Source organism: Lytechinus pictus, chromosome 1, assembly GCF_037042905.1.
Source record: "Lytechinus pictus isolate F3 Inbred chromosome 1, Lp3.0, whole genome shotgun sequence".
NCBI lineage: Eukaryota > Metazoa > Echinodermata > Echinoidea > Temnopleuroida > Toxopneustidae > Lytechinus > Lytechinus pictus.
Window position 1 is genome coordinate 38,607,946 of NC_087245.1, and position 17,168 is coordinate 38,625,113.

Genomic DNA, 17,168 nt, shown 5'->3' on the forward strand with positions numbered 1-17,168 from the left:
GATAACCCCATTCCAATATGTATACATGCCGCAAAAAAAAAACAACAACAAAAACTATGAGAATCACTTGAGTAATATCACAAGTGAATTTCTGTAGCTTTATTTGTACATGTATCTTCCCCCTGTCCTCCCCACCCTGACTTTAAAAGTTCATTTACAAAACTGCTACAATTGGCAGGTGCTGGGTGTATTTAGCAGAGTTTTTTTCAATTATATGTTGTCTGCCACTGCCAGCTATTACAGGAGGCAGATGTTTAATGTCTAATAATTACAAGATTTCTTTCTCTTTTTCTTGATGTTTATTTCATTATCACATTTTTTGTAATGTCAAGCTATAATTTTGCATCATATCCAATAAACATCAATTTTTTTATTTCCGTTTCAAATGTAACATTTTCTTCAGAACTTCTCAAGGAAATGTCAGAAGTTATGATATAATCTCCTTTTTTTTTTTTTTTTTTACTTTTGAAATATATGTACACGTAAAATTACTGTTTTGTTGCATTTTTCCTGACGGTTAATCTCAAAATCCAAAGATTTCATAAAATCTTAAATTTGAAAATGTATCACTAAACCAGTGTTCACCGGCAATACAGTTTGCCTTTTTTACGAGTAGCAGGCCTAAATCCCCTTGTACACTACCATTTATATGCATTAACCATGGCAACGCAGTTCTGATGCATTCAAGGCTGCTTGGCTACCTTCACTGAAGGAGGACTTTTTCGACAAAACATTTTATGATTGACGAAACCCAGGTGGGGGCCAGCTCAGGGAAATGCATAAAATGAAACATAATATTTCTGAAGGCGTGTTGTGCTATGTATATATGTCGGAACTAGCGCAATAGCATGTTCTTGTGAATTAGCCTACATGTACATGTAATTAGCCTGACATTGTAACTGAAGCGTGCCTTTGTGAGAAGTTCACTCTGTGTAAAGTGTATTTTCAATGTTCTTGTGCAATGAGTAATAGATGGCTAAATTGGTAGTTCGGTAGTGTTCAGTGCTCAATTTAATCACAATCAACCTGGTGAGTGTTTCATAAGGCTGTTGGTATTTAGTTACGCACAACTTTAACATGATCTTAGGTGCGAAAGTAGTTACAATAGGGATCATGTGGCAAAAGAAAGGTCACCATTCGTGCGTAAAGTCGTGCGTAACTTTACGAACAGCTTTGTGAAACACCCACCAGGACTGGTATTCATGTATTGTAACTAATGGAACAATCAACATGATGAAAAGTAATTTTATTTTTTAAATAACAGAAACGGGTATGAAAGGATGCGTTTGACTCTGATATATCCACCACACAAGTAAACTCACTTCCAAAATTTTGAGAAAAAGGCATTTCGGGAAATTACATGTATATCACATGACATATATAAAGCTGCTTCATGTACAGTACATGGTACATGAAGTCTGAGGCATCAGTTTATTCTCTAATTTTCTGCTTTTACTACAATAAACTTATTGCCAGGGTGAACTTTCCTTTTAATAGACAGGTGTAGTGTATGTATTATATATTGATTTCTGCTTTTCTTCAACACTTCAAGCTGATGAAATTGCACTTTCTTTCTCCTTCTTTCGGATATTCCTTCATGCTCCAATGATTCTACCTACCTTTCACGCTTCATTGATGGAAAGAAATGCTAATTTGGACGAATTTTACAGCGTGCATCAAAGGGTATGCCAGCATGCAAGGCTTGTGAGACGCCAAAGTGCAATATATCACAATCTTAAAGGGGGAAGTCCCCCAACAAAACATGTCTTTATAATAATGACAGGGACATGTTCAGCGACAACTGGCAAATTTGGCAGGTTTAGGGAACAAGGTATCAGTCCAAGCAAACTCACAGAAATTCATGATTAATAATAATACTATTAATTATTTAATCATAAAAAATAGTAATCAATAACTATACAACATCAAAGAAGTCAAAGAATGAGAAGAAGACAAAGAAGATGAAGATGACGAACAAGAACAAGAAGAAGGAAGAATAAAAGAAGACATTCCTACCTGATCTAAAATAATAATAATCTCAACTTGAAAATTATACACTTATAAAACACAACATCTCAAGAGCAAAATGCCATAAATTATCTTAAATTGATATCTAATAACAATGTAAATATACTGCTTTATGCCATAATTTAAATTCTTTAGACTTCAATCAGGAAAGGTTCATTTCAGTTCACTGTACTATGAACCCTCAGACTCCAAAGAACAATTACATGCCCTATAAACTGTAAGGAGGGGAAAGAAACCCCCCCCCCAAAAAAAAAAAAAAAAAAAAAAAAAAAAAAATCACAAAAATCAAATAAATGCAAGACAATAAATAAACAAATAAATACCGGTAGACAAAAATAAATCAATATATTCATATAAATAAATTGATTAACTCATGAAAATGAAAGAATGAAAATAAATGAATGAAAATTTTCTAAATAGATCAAGAGTCAAAGAAAGACAGATACACAATCGAAATAAAACTATTAAAATAAAAAAAATGAATGAGTTCAATACAAAAATTATAATGAAACAAGAGGTTTTTTTTCTTTAAAAAATGAATAGATCAGTAGGTTGTCAAGAAAAAAAATCATCCCTATTGTGTAATGCCACTACCCCCATCCCTTAAAAAAACCCACACAAAACGTTCTAATCTGGGATTGCCTGTACATGTAATATACAGGTAAGGTTCAGTGTTTGCTCAATGACCAAAGTTCCCAGTTAAACTGTAACAAGGGTTTGACAATGATTAATTGGAATGGAATTGAAAGTCTACACCTGCCTAGAGTACTGCATTCAGAAAAGCATGAAGGTTGAACTGGGTACAGTATGAACCAACATTATGTAAATGTACAAGTTTATGTTTGGGTGATCACTGTGATTGCTCATGGTAATAACTAGTCTGCTGTGCAAACTCTATACTCGAATTAAGGGTCTGAATGTGCAGTCTATAATGCGTTGTGTACTGGAGACTCTCTTGCTCAATTGGAACAGCAAGTTTTGTATGTGCTAGTCTTTGCGTGGAGACCAACTTTTTTATCAAAGTTTCAATCAGGGTCTGTGCCTGCAGACTAGGTAGTAGCTGTTATCAGTGGGCGGCTGGTTCTACCAGTAGAAAGGGACTGTTTAGAACATTGCACAACATGGGGACTTTTGACCTCGTGAAAAGATTAGCATAAATTATACCAGTGATCAAAGCTAAGAAAAAATGAGGAAATTTGCTTATTTGCAGCCCTTCCATCTATTGGACAACATTCTGTTTTTCAAGCCATTTTTCAAGGGGTAAAATAAATGACTAACATTTTTCTCATCAAGCACACCAAATGCCTCGGCAACGCTAGTAGACATATATGACAAAAGCATGGATACATATAACAGCAAGTCCAAGAAATTTGACACCATTTAAAGATTTTTTTAAACATTTAAAAAACAATAATATGCATATTGATTTTGCTGTGTTATTATTAGTATGGCAGATATCTTTGACAAGAATATTGTTGTGAAGTTTGATGACATTTGACATTGAGTTACATATTTTCATCAACAATATACAACAGTATGGAGCCACAAAAAGGGAAGATATTTCAAAACGAAGTTCCAGTTAAATATTTTCTGAAAGTATTTCATTGCCTTTGTCTGTGAAGAAAGATCTTAACTGTCTTTCATATTACTAAAGAATAAAGCATGTCTTGTGGATGTACATTTAATTACAAAAAGCACACCTTGCACAGGGCATGGCACGTCTTATGTGTATGGGACAGTTGTTATCAATTGATTTGTAAAAGGAAAATCATTATTTTATGGAACAAAATAAAAGCTAATCCTTTTTTTTTATTCAAAAACAAGAATCAAACCAATTTTTAATTACTCAAATTGATTCATGTACATCCCCTCAACATTTTGCGCGATAAGTTTGCATTGCAGGGAATAATGTTGTTTTACAAATTTGAATACCGTAAGTAACAGTCTATTAACCGCACCTTTTTCTCGGCGGGATAGAAGCAAAAGTCGGGGGTGCAGTTTATCCATGGTGACGGGTCTGAGCCAGCCCGTCGTAACCCCTCCCGAACACGTAAGACGTCTGCCAGTTCACAACACTTCGAGTGGCCGGGCGTAGCCGCCCAGGGCAATGTCGTTTAGAGGGGTATGAGCCGCGGGTAATGAGAAGCGATTATCACGATCTTAATCAAATATTGTCCATAACAAGCACACCCACTTTCATGACACTAATTTCGACTTTATTCTCGATTTAAAGCAGCGAAGTTCCCTGGCTAAATTCAAAGAGACGCCAAGCATACTCGGTAATATTTTGTCACAGCTGAGCGAGAATTGAGTGAGCTGAGCTAGCTTGCGTTGTATTGTGGTTATAGTGCGACTTAAGCTGGCGCTATTCATTTTAACCCCTCCCCTCCAAAGTCCCGTTTCGCGCCAGCTTATTTTTTCTTTCCCGTTTGCTTTTCATAATATACCATGTACACTACGCACGAGAGAGACGACACGAAGCCGTAAAAACAACTGGAAAAAATGAAAATTTCTTTGTTTCTTGAACCTTCTTGTAATCCCGTATCCAAAATTCATGCTAAGACATCGAATGCTAGACAAATTCTGAAAGTGATTGTGAGGTTGTGATGCAAGAAATGTGAATGTTTCTTCCTCCTATTTCAAGAAAAGTGCACAAATTTTTCAAACTAACTTTGAGGACTACTGTACGTCTGGATGGAAAAACCTTTGATTACAGCACTATATCAAAGTTACACATAATTTCAAAAAAAGTAGCATGCCAAATATACTCAAAATATGATTTCAAACTGTTTTCAGACAAATACATGTATTGCTTTGACTGGTAAAAAAATGTTTAAAAAATGTATTTTTTTTCAAATATAGGCCTAATGGTCAAAAACCCCAAAGCAACACATGGTATAAATTTTTTTTTTTTACAAAAATACAAATTAAGTTTTGATACCATTTTCATTTGCAGTGAATTTGTTAAGATGATCATAAGGGGTATTTAGATACAAAAATTAGCACATTTATATTTTTATAAAGATGACAATCAACTACAAATTTACCTTTTCCCAATACGAAAACACTTTTTACCTAGGTTCTATCACCTAGTTTTATTAATCAGGAGTCAAAATAAGTAAATCAAAACTTCCAGAAAATATGAATAGTCAATGTATGATAATTAATTCAAAGAAATTTTTAAAACTAAAATATGAGCCAAGTTTATGGTAAATGTACAGTTTGCATTAAGCCAATCCTGTCTTAATTGCCAATTACAGTCCACTAGACCACAGAAAGGAACGAGATAAAAAATTATTCTAACTGACGTTAGATGAATATTTTCATTATCCTATGCAAATGTTGTTTTGAATTCTATGCATATGAAGGCACCAATTCTTGGTTTTCTGAGATGACATTTTATCAGTGCGTATAAATTTTATTTTGCGTAGCTATAGATGATACGTGTCAGAGCAGTGCCTGCGTAGACATACCCATCGCGTATCTTACCATCGCAACGCAGATGATGTGCTTGCGCCCATGTTTACTTTGACGAAAAAATTAAAATAAAGTTAAAAGTGGGTAGGAGCTATGTTATCTCCACGACGTCGATTTCATCAATGTTTAGGTGAATTAACTCCAAATGTTGACATGAAAATGAAGAAAAATGATATATTCATTGAGAGTAACACCTTTAACGATATTCCTGTACAATCAGGAATTATTACATACTTTTCTTGACTAATATTGTCTTTGAAATGATGCAATACAGACATCGAAAAAAAAAAAGATAAGCATCGTCTTTTTTACCCGGGAAGAAGGGGGGGGGGGGGACCATTGCCACTTACATTGACGAGTGGATACCATGCGCGACCAAAAAATATGTAAAAAGGATGTCTTTTTCAAGATAAGGCACATTACGTACATGTATGTAACGTAATATTAATAAGGATGTCAAAAACACTGAACACTGCTACAATTAGCAGAGCAGAGCGCAGAGCGCTGTCCGACCATCGCCTCTGCGCTAGCGCACCCCGCGCCCGTGCTAACTGCATGCACGTATGCCAGTTCCATAGGGATGCATATGCACTCAAACGCAGGTGACCCGTTCCATGGACTCCCGTTTCCACAAACATTTGTAGAGAATGTAGTTCCGAAGCCCGTTCCGAGGACCCTCCTTTTTACAGTAGAATAAGCCCGCTCCAAGGCCCCCGTTTTTTGTCTCGCCCGCGGCACGTACCTTCTACTTTTTTGGACGAGTACCCCCCCCCCCCCACCCCGGGCTCAGAATACCACCCCTGGCCTGGCCTGGCCTGGTCAGCACTGTGCACCGGCATCACACACTCAGTCACACAGCAGCAATGCCAGGCTGGCCCGCGCCCACCACATCATCAACAATTACCGGTACCGGATCAATCATTCAGACATCACACACGATCAACACACAGCATCAGTCAGCAAGCCAAGAGACATTTACTTTTTAATTTTAATGACAACGAATACTTATACTCACTTCACAAATGAACCTCTATAATCAAGACCTCTAGAATAATAGAACGTCAAACTGAACAATATACCGGTAGTAGATAAACTGGTAAAAGAGGTATCTTCCTATTCCTATATCAATCACGTTATGTAACCACGACAAGATCACCTTCGCTCCACTTCAAGCTCTGACGTTGTCGAAGCTGGGAGAGGCAACGAATTGTTTCTGTGGGGAGAGGTCGCCATATACATTGCAAATAATATAACAAGAGATGGCGCTACACTCATGAAAAAAAGTCGTGGATTGAAAAAAATTCGTAGATTGAAAAAAAATATATATTATTAAAAAAAAAAAAAAAGTGGATTGATTTTTTTCCAACAAAGGCTAATACTCACATAAATTTAGACACCCCCGCCCCCATCCTCCCTCTCCAAGAGGGTCGCCAGTGTCAGGGTGTTTTAATACAGGGGAATAAAACCATGAATGTCACATCATTTTTTTTTCTAAATTCTGAATAACAGGGGTCATATCTTGCTTTCCGATATCTTGTTTCATTCCCTTTTTATTCCCCTTGTTTAGGAGCGGTCTTGTCTTGTCTCGGGTTAGGTCGGCATACGCAGGCTTGCTAGCTGTACTCCGTCAACTTCGCCAAAGAGCACAAAATCAGGTACATCTTACGATAAAGACAACTCGGGCCAGCACCGTTACAAGACACCATTTTCACCATGTCTTTTCACCCCATTTTTACATGTATTTCTAAATACTGGGGGGGGGGGGTTACCATCAATTAAACAGCCCCGGTTTTTTTTGGCCAGCGACACATACCTCTTTAGGATCGAGTGCCCCTCCCCCCCCCCCCCCCCCCCGTTCCCAGGGTACTCAGCCAAAGTTTGGAAGAGGCCGGGGAAGAAAATGACTGGTGCAAGGTAACGATGAAGATTACCCATCCCATCCCCGCCCCCCCCCCCTTCCCCTTAGTCTTCTCCGTCGTTTCATAACCGCGCGTGATCGCGACGAAAATTGGCGCACACATCAAAATCATGGTATTCCCACTAACTTACATGAATATCATAATTAGTAAATATATTATTGATGAATAACTAAATATATTAGGAGCACATGCTTCAATAAAAAGAAGAATAATCTAACATCCCGATATACTTTGCGCAATTTGAGGGATTCCAATCAAATTCAATGCTTTATCATAAATATTTTCTCATGATTTTTTTTTTCTGTCATTCATTGGTTCTTGGAGGTTTTGTGGGTTTTTTTTCGACAAAATCCATCAGCGACACGTAGTGTGGGAAAATATAATGATCAACCAAAAAACACATTTTCATACCCTTTTCTTTAATGAAGTCGGCTCAAGGATGTTTTGAAAGAACTATTACATATTGATTGTTCGAAAGCGGTCGGAGTAGATGGCATTCACCCTAAGTTTCTTAAGCTGGCAGCAGAGAGTATAGCTGGCCCTTTAACCCATTTATTTAATGCAACTTTACAAACTAGTGTTATTCCAGAAGATTTTAAAACAGCAAGAATTACTCCTGTACATAAGGGAGGATCATTTGATATTGACAATTATAGACCAATTTCTGTGCTTCCAGTCCTGTCCAAAATACTAGAGAGAGCAATACATGATCAAGTACTTAAATGTAAATGATCTACTTGCAAATTGTCAGTCTGGCTTCAGACCGTCTTATTCTACTGCCACTTGTCTAACTGAGATTACAGACTTTTTGTATGATAAAATGGACCGAAAACATGTTACTGGTGGTATTTTCTTGGACTTACGCAAAGCTTTTGATGTTATTCCTCACAATTTTATACTTGCAAAACTTAAGTACTATCTGTCTATGGTATTACTGGCAATGAATACAACTGGATGGAATCGTATTTAACAGACAGAAGGCAATTTGTAATGATTAACAATTGTCGCAGTGAATTTTTGAAGATAAAATCAGGTGTCCCACAAGGATCTATACTGGGTCCATTGATATTTTGTATTTTTATTAATGACATGTGTAATTTGAAATTGCATGTACATTCTAAAATGTCTCTTTATGCTGATGATACCGCCATTTTTAATCACGGTGAATCAATTAAGGAGGTACAAAAGTATTTGCAAGATGATTTTGATTCAATAAGTAAATGGCTAGACTTAAATAATATACATTTACACCCGCAAAAAACAAAAGCCATGGTATTTGGTCAAAAGAAAAAGTTGAGGGGTGCTCATTTGTCAGTGAAATTCAGGAACATACAATTAGAAAATGTAAAAAAGATTAAATACTTAGGTGTCATGCTCGATCCGGGCTTGACTTGGTGCGAACATATTACTAATATCGTTTGTAAAATATCTCGGGCAATAGGTTGTGTAAGGCGGATTAAGCACTTACTGTCCTTTGATATTATGAAGAAGCTGTACTTTTCTATGGTTTTACCTTACATTGATTACTGTATTACATCTTTGGGAAGCAGTGCAAAAATACATTTAGATAAGATACAAAAACTTCAAAATAAATATGCCAGAATGCTTTTGAAAAAAGATTATAATACATCACAAATTTCTTTGTTGCAGTCACTGAAGTGGCAATCAGTAGATCAGCGTATAAAATATCAGTATTGTGTTCTTGTATATAAAATAATGAATGATTTAGTTCCAAATTATTTAAAACCTTTAGTATGTAAACGGCCCGTGAAATACAGGACACGGTATTCTTTACGATGCCCCCTTCAGCTTCCCAAAGCTAGAATTGAACATAAAAGAAAATCTTTCGCATATCGGACCCAAATTATTTAATGCACTTCCTTCAAATTTACAAGTTTGTACCTCCTTGTTAGTTTTTAAAAAAGTATGCAAAGCCTTTCATACGAATTGATAAAGATCGAAATGATATTCCTTTGATTTACAATGCTATATGTATGTTTAAATTGTCACTTCCCACTCTATATTTTGGTGTTAATTGTTTCTGATGTTAGATATTTTGTATTTTGTATTTTTGATGTTGTTTGTTGTTGTTGTTCATAGTTATCTTGACATGTATTTTAAACTGCAGGGCGCCTTTGTAAAGCAGTTTTAAGAACTGAACAGGCCTACCCTGCAGTATAAAATAAATAAAACAAAATAAATAAATAAATAAATAAATAGTTTAGACGTGCTGGATACTTGTTTGCCGCCCGACCCGTTTCCTCTTTATCTCCGACCCCTTATAGATTTAAAATCAAACTATAAGATTTCGATCGCATACCAATCCATAATTAGATTATGGAAATATCGATCACCTCGCTGCTCGATTTTTTTATTTACCTGAGCATTTGGCATAATAAATACAGAGATATCATGCGGAAAGATACAGAAAGGGTTCAAATCATATGCAACACGAACAATAGCCGGGCGCACATACATGGTCCGATACGAGGCGATTGTTTAAAGGACAAGTCCACCGCAACAAAAAGTTGATTTGAATTAAAAGAGAAAAATCCAACTAGCATAATGCTGAAAATTTCATCAAAATCGGATGTAAAATAAGAAAGTTATGATATTTTTAAGTTTCGCTTAATTTCACAAATCAGTTATATGCACATACCGGTTGGTATGCAAATGAGGGAACTGATGACATCACTCACTCACTATATCTTTTGTATTTCATTATAATTATGAAATATTCTAATTTTCTCCGCATTGTCCTGTGGAACAAAGTTTTATGTTTCCCTGGACATGCATGTGGAATTACCATTGCTTAACATTTTATGGTTCAGTCAAGTTGGTCCTTATTGTCAAATCTGTAAAAATTGAAATATTGTGAATTCAAACAATAAAAAACAAAAGAAATAGTGAGTGAGTGACATCATCAATTCTCTCATTTGCATGTGACTAAATTGTGCATGTAACTATTTTGTGAAAAATAAGCGAAACTTTAAATTGTCATAACTTTCTTATTTTACATCCGATTTTGATGAAATTGTCAGCATTATGCTTGTCTGATTTTTCTCTATTAATTCAAATCAACATTTTTCTGAGGTGGACTTGACCTTTAAAAATCGCATCTTGCATTTAAATGTGAAAGTTGAGTAGTCATTTTTGTTTCATTTGAAATTCGGCATAATGTTAGGAATAATAAAATCATAATTTTGCTTTGCGACAAGACCTGTGGTCGCAGTAAAGTCCAAATCAGCTTCAAGTCACAGCCACGTTGATGACGTCATTCTGATTCGGAATAGAAATTGCTGTTTTATTCCTACAGGGAGACTCGAACTAGACTGAATTTTTATTTCAGTAATCCTACCAATATTACGAACTCTAAGATTTTATTGGTTGGAATGTTCATATCAAATGTTATTACAATTTCTTTGAAAATCAAATAGCAACGAATCGTAAAGCGCGCGCCGGGCTTCAAACGCAAACCCGGATTCGTTGCGATCTGTATTTCAAAGAAATCGGAATAACATTGAACATTCCAACCAATACAATCTTAGCGATCAGAGTTCAAAATATTGGTAGGACTACGGAAATCGAAATTTAACCTAGTTCGAGCCTCCCTGTAGGAATAAAAACAAATTCAAACCCAAATCGTGATGACGTCATCATCGACTGCAACTTGAAGGCGATTTGTACTTTACACCGACCACAGGGCTTGCCGCAAAGCAAAATTATGATTTTTTTTATTACTCACATTATGCCGAACTTCAAATGAAATCATCTTACTTCTTGGAACTTTCACATTTAATGCAAAATGCGATTTATTAAAAAAAATCGCGTCGCAACGAATCGCATAGTGTGAGCCGGGCTTAAGTCTCGATTCTTTTCAACCAATAAAAAATGCGCCTTTTTTTTTTAACTTGATTTTTATTAGTTGCTTTATTTAAAGTAGGTCGTTTTGAAGATATTTAAGGACGGTAAATGGGTGAACAGAGGCACGAACATGCATCCTTCCAGAATTTCCACCATTTTCTTGTATGGAAATTTAAGCAAGATTCATATAATCATAGTCATAATAAATTACAATTATTTCTTTAATCAATAATATGCATATACATTATGCGCAAAGTTGCGGAAGTCGTATAGGTTTTCTTTTCACCGTGGAAAATTGCTGCCCTTTTCTTTGGTTTTACAATTTCTTATGCATTTCTTTGATCTTTATCTTTTGTATTTCATCTTACTGTTTTTACAGAGGTTTTCATGGTATTGTTTAGACAAGTTATAGACGTAGCGATCCTGCAGAAAACACTACCATTTAGAGTATATAGGTTAAACATTTTTCATTCATCCATTTATTTATTCCCACTGTACGGATAAACAATGGAAATTCGGAGCTGATCAAAACGATACCAATCAAAGTATACATAACATATAGATAATATATTAAGAATAACAAACTATATATATATATATATATATATATATATATATATATTATATATATAAACCCCTAAAAAAAGTTTGGAAATCTCTGTTTGGCCATTTATTTATCCCAACTCCCAATTTTACACAATGCATATTTTACATCATTCAAAAGATCATTTAATTCTCTTTAAAATGATACCATGCTTGTTATGATCATGCCATCATGAAAAGAGCAGGATTCAAAAGTGTTGCTTGGATGCGGTCTGAATTGAAAAGCTGCAAAACGAGCAAAAAAGTTTGGAAATCTGAGTTTGGCCATTAATTTCACCCAACTCCCAAATTTGCACAATGCATATTTTACATCATTCAAAAGATCATTTAATTCTCTTTAAAATGATACCATGTTTGTTATGATCATGCCATCACTAAAAGAGCAGGATTCAAAAGTGTTGGATGAGGTCTGAATTGAAAAGCTGCAAAACGAGCAGAAATGGTCATGAAGGGTCAATTACAGAACATGATTCTTTTGTCTGTGTCAATAGATGAAAATCCATTCAAATCAAGCCCCTGCTTCTGTAGTGATGGAGTCGTGGTTTGAAATACCCATGCATGTTTGTTTGTTTTTTATGTGTTTACTTGTTCAGAGGTGTGTTTGATTCCATATTAATGTTGATGTTAAGGTGCATGAAAATAATTACAAGAAACCGCTGAGAAACTCACTCATCACCACTGAAAAAAGAACAGTGACTTTCAATATTGTGTCATTTTGCAACTTTTAAATTTTGACCTTGCTCCACATTTCAAGGCACTGCATCTCCATGTGAACGATAATCACATCATGTAGGGTATAATTTTAAAGAAAAATAAATGATCTTTTCATTGATATTAATTACACATTGATATTTACTAACAACCATGAGGAATTATCGATCAAATTCAACAGAAACCGCTGAGACACTCACTCATCACCACGGAAAAAAGAACAGTGACTTTCAATATTGTGTCATTTTGCAACTTTTGAATTTTGACCTTGCCCCACATTTCAAGGCACTGCACCTCCATGTGAACCATAATCATATCATGTAGGATATCATTTTAAAGAAAATTAAATGCTCTATTTATTGACATTAATTACACATTGATATTTACTAAAACTGAGGAAGGATTATCGATCAAAGTCAGATTTCCAAACTTTTTTTGTGGAGTTTATATAAACAAAACAGTGGAAAACAATGGTGCATCCAAAAAATCCATTAAGGCTTGAAAAACTTTTCCGACCGCGGCGTAGCGTCGGCTGCATGCGGTGGCGCGCATCGTCAACATAATTTAAAATCTTAACGAAGTTTTGAATTTGAAATTCAATCTAGGGACGGCGCTAAAGAGTGGGGGGGTGAACACCCCTGTGATTTTTTAAGTAGTGGGAGAGAAGAAAGAAGCAAATGAGAATGAAAAGAAAAAAATTAATAAAGAGAAGAGTATAAAAAGATAAATTTGGGCCGTGCAAATCTATAATATCCGTTATCCGTTCAAGAATAAAATGACGTCACATTTAATGAGTCGTCTAGCTGAACAAAAAATCACAAAGTTTTATACAATAAAGATTTAAATTACTTTTTTTACATCTTGCTAGTTATGATTAGTAGTACTACGGCTCTTGGATGCCGTAATGTAACTGAAAATATTTGTACAAATATTTCTTGCATCTGATTATTACGATCATTACAAACAAGTCTTAAATCTGTTGCTGAACTTTCACTTCTGTTTCATAAAACTACAAAGAAAATGTTGTTTTGTTAGCTCTCTATCTCTATAGAAATGACAAATACAGTAGCACCATTTCAATTTCATGTCTTAGAAACTTGTTTCTGCCGATTGTTTTGGTCGTAAATGACCTTAAAGGAGAATGAAACTCTTGGAGCAAGTTAGCTTTTGTGAAAGCAGAAAAATCAAAGAATAAGATCAACAAAAGTTTGAGTAAAATAGGACTAGCAATAGAAGAGTTATGAGCATTTGAATGTCGATATCACTAATGCTATGGAGATCCTCCCATTGGCAATGCGACCAAGATCTATGATGTCACAGATGAACAACTCTCCCCTTTTGGACACTGAAGATATACCCCAAAACATCTCTTTTTGCTCATTCTAATCATATGACAAACGATTCATCAATGATATAATGTTGTGAAACCTCTGTACTTGTCCTCTCATAAAGAGAACACCACACCTTGTGATAGACTATAAAAGTGAGAATATAAGTGAAATAAGTACTAAAGTAATGAGGGAGTTGTACGTGTGTGACATCACAGATCTTGGTCGCATTGCCAATAGGAGGATCTACATGGCATTAGTGATCTCAATATTCAAATGCTCATAACTTTCTTATTATTAATTCAATCTTCCTCAAACTTTCAACAATATGTTTCTTTGATTTTTCTTTTTGATATGGATTCAGCTGGTTTCAAGGGTTTCATTCTCCTTTAATATCAAAAGGAAGCGATGCGAGTGACAGAAAAAGAGTCCTATAATAAATCTTAATTATTTCTTCCATCAAAATAAAATACAAAGCCAAAATCTCTTTATTGGAATAAAAGATGTTTAAGCTTTTTTTGTACTTGAACGAACTATCTTTTTGTAAATGTTTTATAAGAGTGCAGCGGCATGAAGATTTCAATAATTTTTTTAAAATTCATCTCCATGACATTGAAAATGACTTTATCACTTATCTGCTAGATATAACTCTACTGAATGTTGCATCATCAACGCCCCCTGGGCAGCACTTTAGGTGGATGCAAAATGCACAAGAGAAAAGGGAGATAAAATAAAGACAAATAATCTATTTCAATAGATAATTTTTGCACCCCCCCCCCTCATTTGAAGATAAATTTAATGCATCAAAACTAGTCTGTATATGCTTTAAAGGGCACAATTTTTGTAGGGCTCGGTTGCTATGGTTCCTCCCATGATAACATTGCCCTGGGAAACGAATGTGGTGGGGGGAGCTGAAGCACCCCAAAGATTTTGTTTACCAAACAGACATAAAGACCAGAGTCACACATCCCTTTTTGGGGGAGGGGTTTGACAAAGTTCACCTTCACCTGACAGAGAAAACCTTTTTTGTTGTTTTGTTTTTTTTGCTCCACAAACTTTTCTCAACAAACCAACATCCCTCTTAGAAAATTATTCCATGGCCCCTGCATGATTCCTCTTAAAAATGACAATATTTTGGACCCTGATATTATAGTTCTGAAATTTCCATTCAAGTCCACCCCAACCATAAGTTGATTTGAATAAGAAGAGAAAAATCCAACAAGCATAACACTGAAAATTGCATCAAAATCGGATGTCAAATAAGAAATGTTATGACTTTAGAATGTCACAACATTCTTATTTTACATCCGATTTTGATAAAATTTGTAGCGTTTTGCTAGTTTGATATTTCTTTATTCATTCAAATCATCATTTTTCTGGGGTGGACTTGACCTTTATTAAAGGCATCATATGGGCCGAGAAGTTGCTTCATCTGTAAAGGTTAAAACATTAATAATGAAAGAAAAGCAGTGGCATAATGAGCAAAAAAGTATGATGGGGCAAGATATGGTGTATCACATTTTTAGAAAGTTGCAAGCCAGCGAAGCGAGCAAAAATGTTGACACTTTTATTACAAAAATCAAATTTTGTGATAGATTTTGACATGATACTCAGAAAACAATATCGTATTTCACCCTTCTGGATTAGTCTTCGGACTTTGAAATCGAGGGTCGTGGGTTCGAATCCCAGCCATGGCGTATTTCCTTCAGCAAGAAACTGATCCACAGTGTGCTGCACTCAACCCAGGTGAGGTAAATGGGTACCGGTAGGAAGTAATTCCTTAAAAAGCTGTGTGCGCTATGAACGCCTAGCTTAGCTGGGTAATATAGGAGCGCCTTGAGCACCTAACAAGGTGGATATGTGCGCAATATAAATAACCTATATTATTATTATTATTTACTCTCTCTTTCCTTTTCTTTCCTTTTAAATTCCCTTTTTTTCTTGGTCGTGAAAAACTAGGGGTAAGAGCACTCCCCCCCCCCCCCCCTCTGTACGCCAGTAAAGAAAAGTAACCTCTGAGGTCAGCAACTTGATTGGATGCAGAAAATGCATAGGATAATTATCAGGGAAAATGAAGACAAATCAGAATCAGAGTACACTAGTTAAAAGTAGCAGAAATTAAGCTTTGAGGGTTTAAAAATTCAAAACTTTTCCACAGTTTGGTCGCTTCATTCCATCGCACATGTTTCCCTTTCAAGAACTCATTTGGATTTACAACATTAAGGTTAAACACTTGTTAGTATTCAGTATTGTATATAAAAATATCTTTGTTTCTGTTCAACTTAATTTATTGTCATCAAATATACAAATACATATATAATCAGAATATGTAGAAATGATGAAAATAATGTACATTACTATGCACTATATTTAATAATAATAATAATAATACGGTACATAACATTTATAAGGCGCTTAATACTGGTGTTTCTAAGCGCACTGTGTTCTGTTTATGGTTTGTACTTGGGATTAAAAGAAAAGAACAAAAAGAACAAAATGTGGCAGGGGAAAATGACACAGCTAATGCAACTATACTAATAATCAAAACTGGTGTGCACTACAATAAAAGTACATCTCTACTTCAAATAATTCATAAATTTGATCTTACCTGAGTACAGATATTTTTCTTTTTGCATGATGGTCATAACTCTGCTTTCTCTCTCAGTTATCATAGTTTAGCATAAAAACTGTTCACACCTCCCTTATTACATCTAATATTCAGGTATACTTCCATTTTAAAATCACTTTATGAATAATTTCATTCCTCAGAAATTGGCAAGAAAAAAAGTTTTCACAACACAAAAGTACACAATATGTTATAGGGGGAGTGAACTGTGTGTGGTTTCTCATTGACTGTGTTATAAATACATAGTCTTAAAATATACATTTTTAGATATCTACTGATACTATATACAGAGAATAAATTGACCTATAATTGTATTTGTATAGAGAAACTAAAATGTTTTGAGAGGAAAAGTAAGTGTTTTGCTACTGGGTAACATAATTATTGCGGTATAAATGTATTGAGTAATTAATTAACATGTTATCATTCAAATGGGTCTATATTACTAGACTACACTAGCATTATGGGTCAGGAAACTGGCCAGGTGTGAATAGTTGAGGACTCGAGATGGCGCTATTGGTTTGTATCTGCTTTAAGGAACTACAACACTTTCATCAATACCCAAAGAAAAAGGAGCACTGCATATGCAAAGTCATATACACCTGAACCATTGTT

General features: G+C 35.1%; 1 protein-coding gene across 2 annotated transcripts in view; it reads right to left on the reverse strand.

Annotated features, from left to right (window-relative positions):
* The window catches only part of LOC129266913 (oxysterol-binding protein-related protein 1-like), a 36,349-nt gene extending 29,595 nt beyond the window's left edge, over positions 1-6,754 (reverse strand). The window contains exon 1 of one of the 2 annotated variants that reach the window (XM_064102366.1): positions 6,521-6,754. The gene's annotated coding sequence lies outside the window, so the exon portion shown is untranslated. The remainder of the gene's footprint in view (positions 1-6,520) is intronic. The other variant, XM_064102372.1, reaches the window with a different exon arrangement.
* Positions 6,755-17,168: the final 10,414 nt, after the last annotated feature.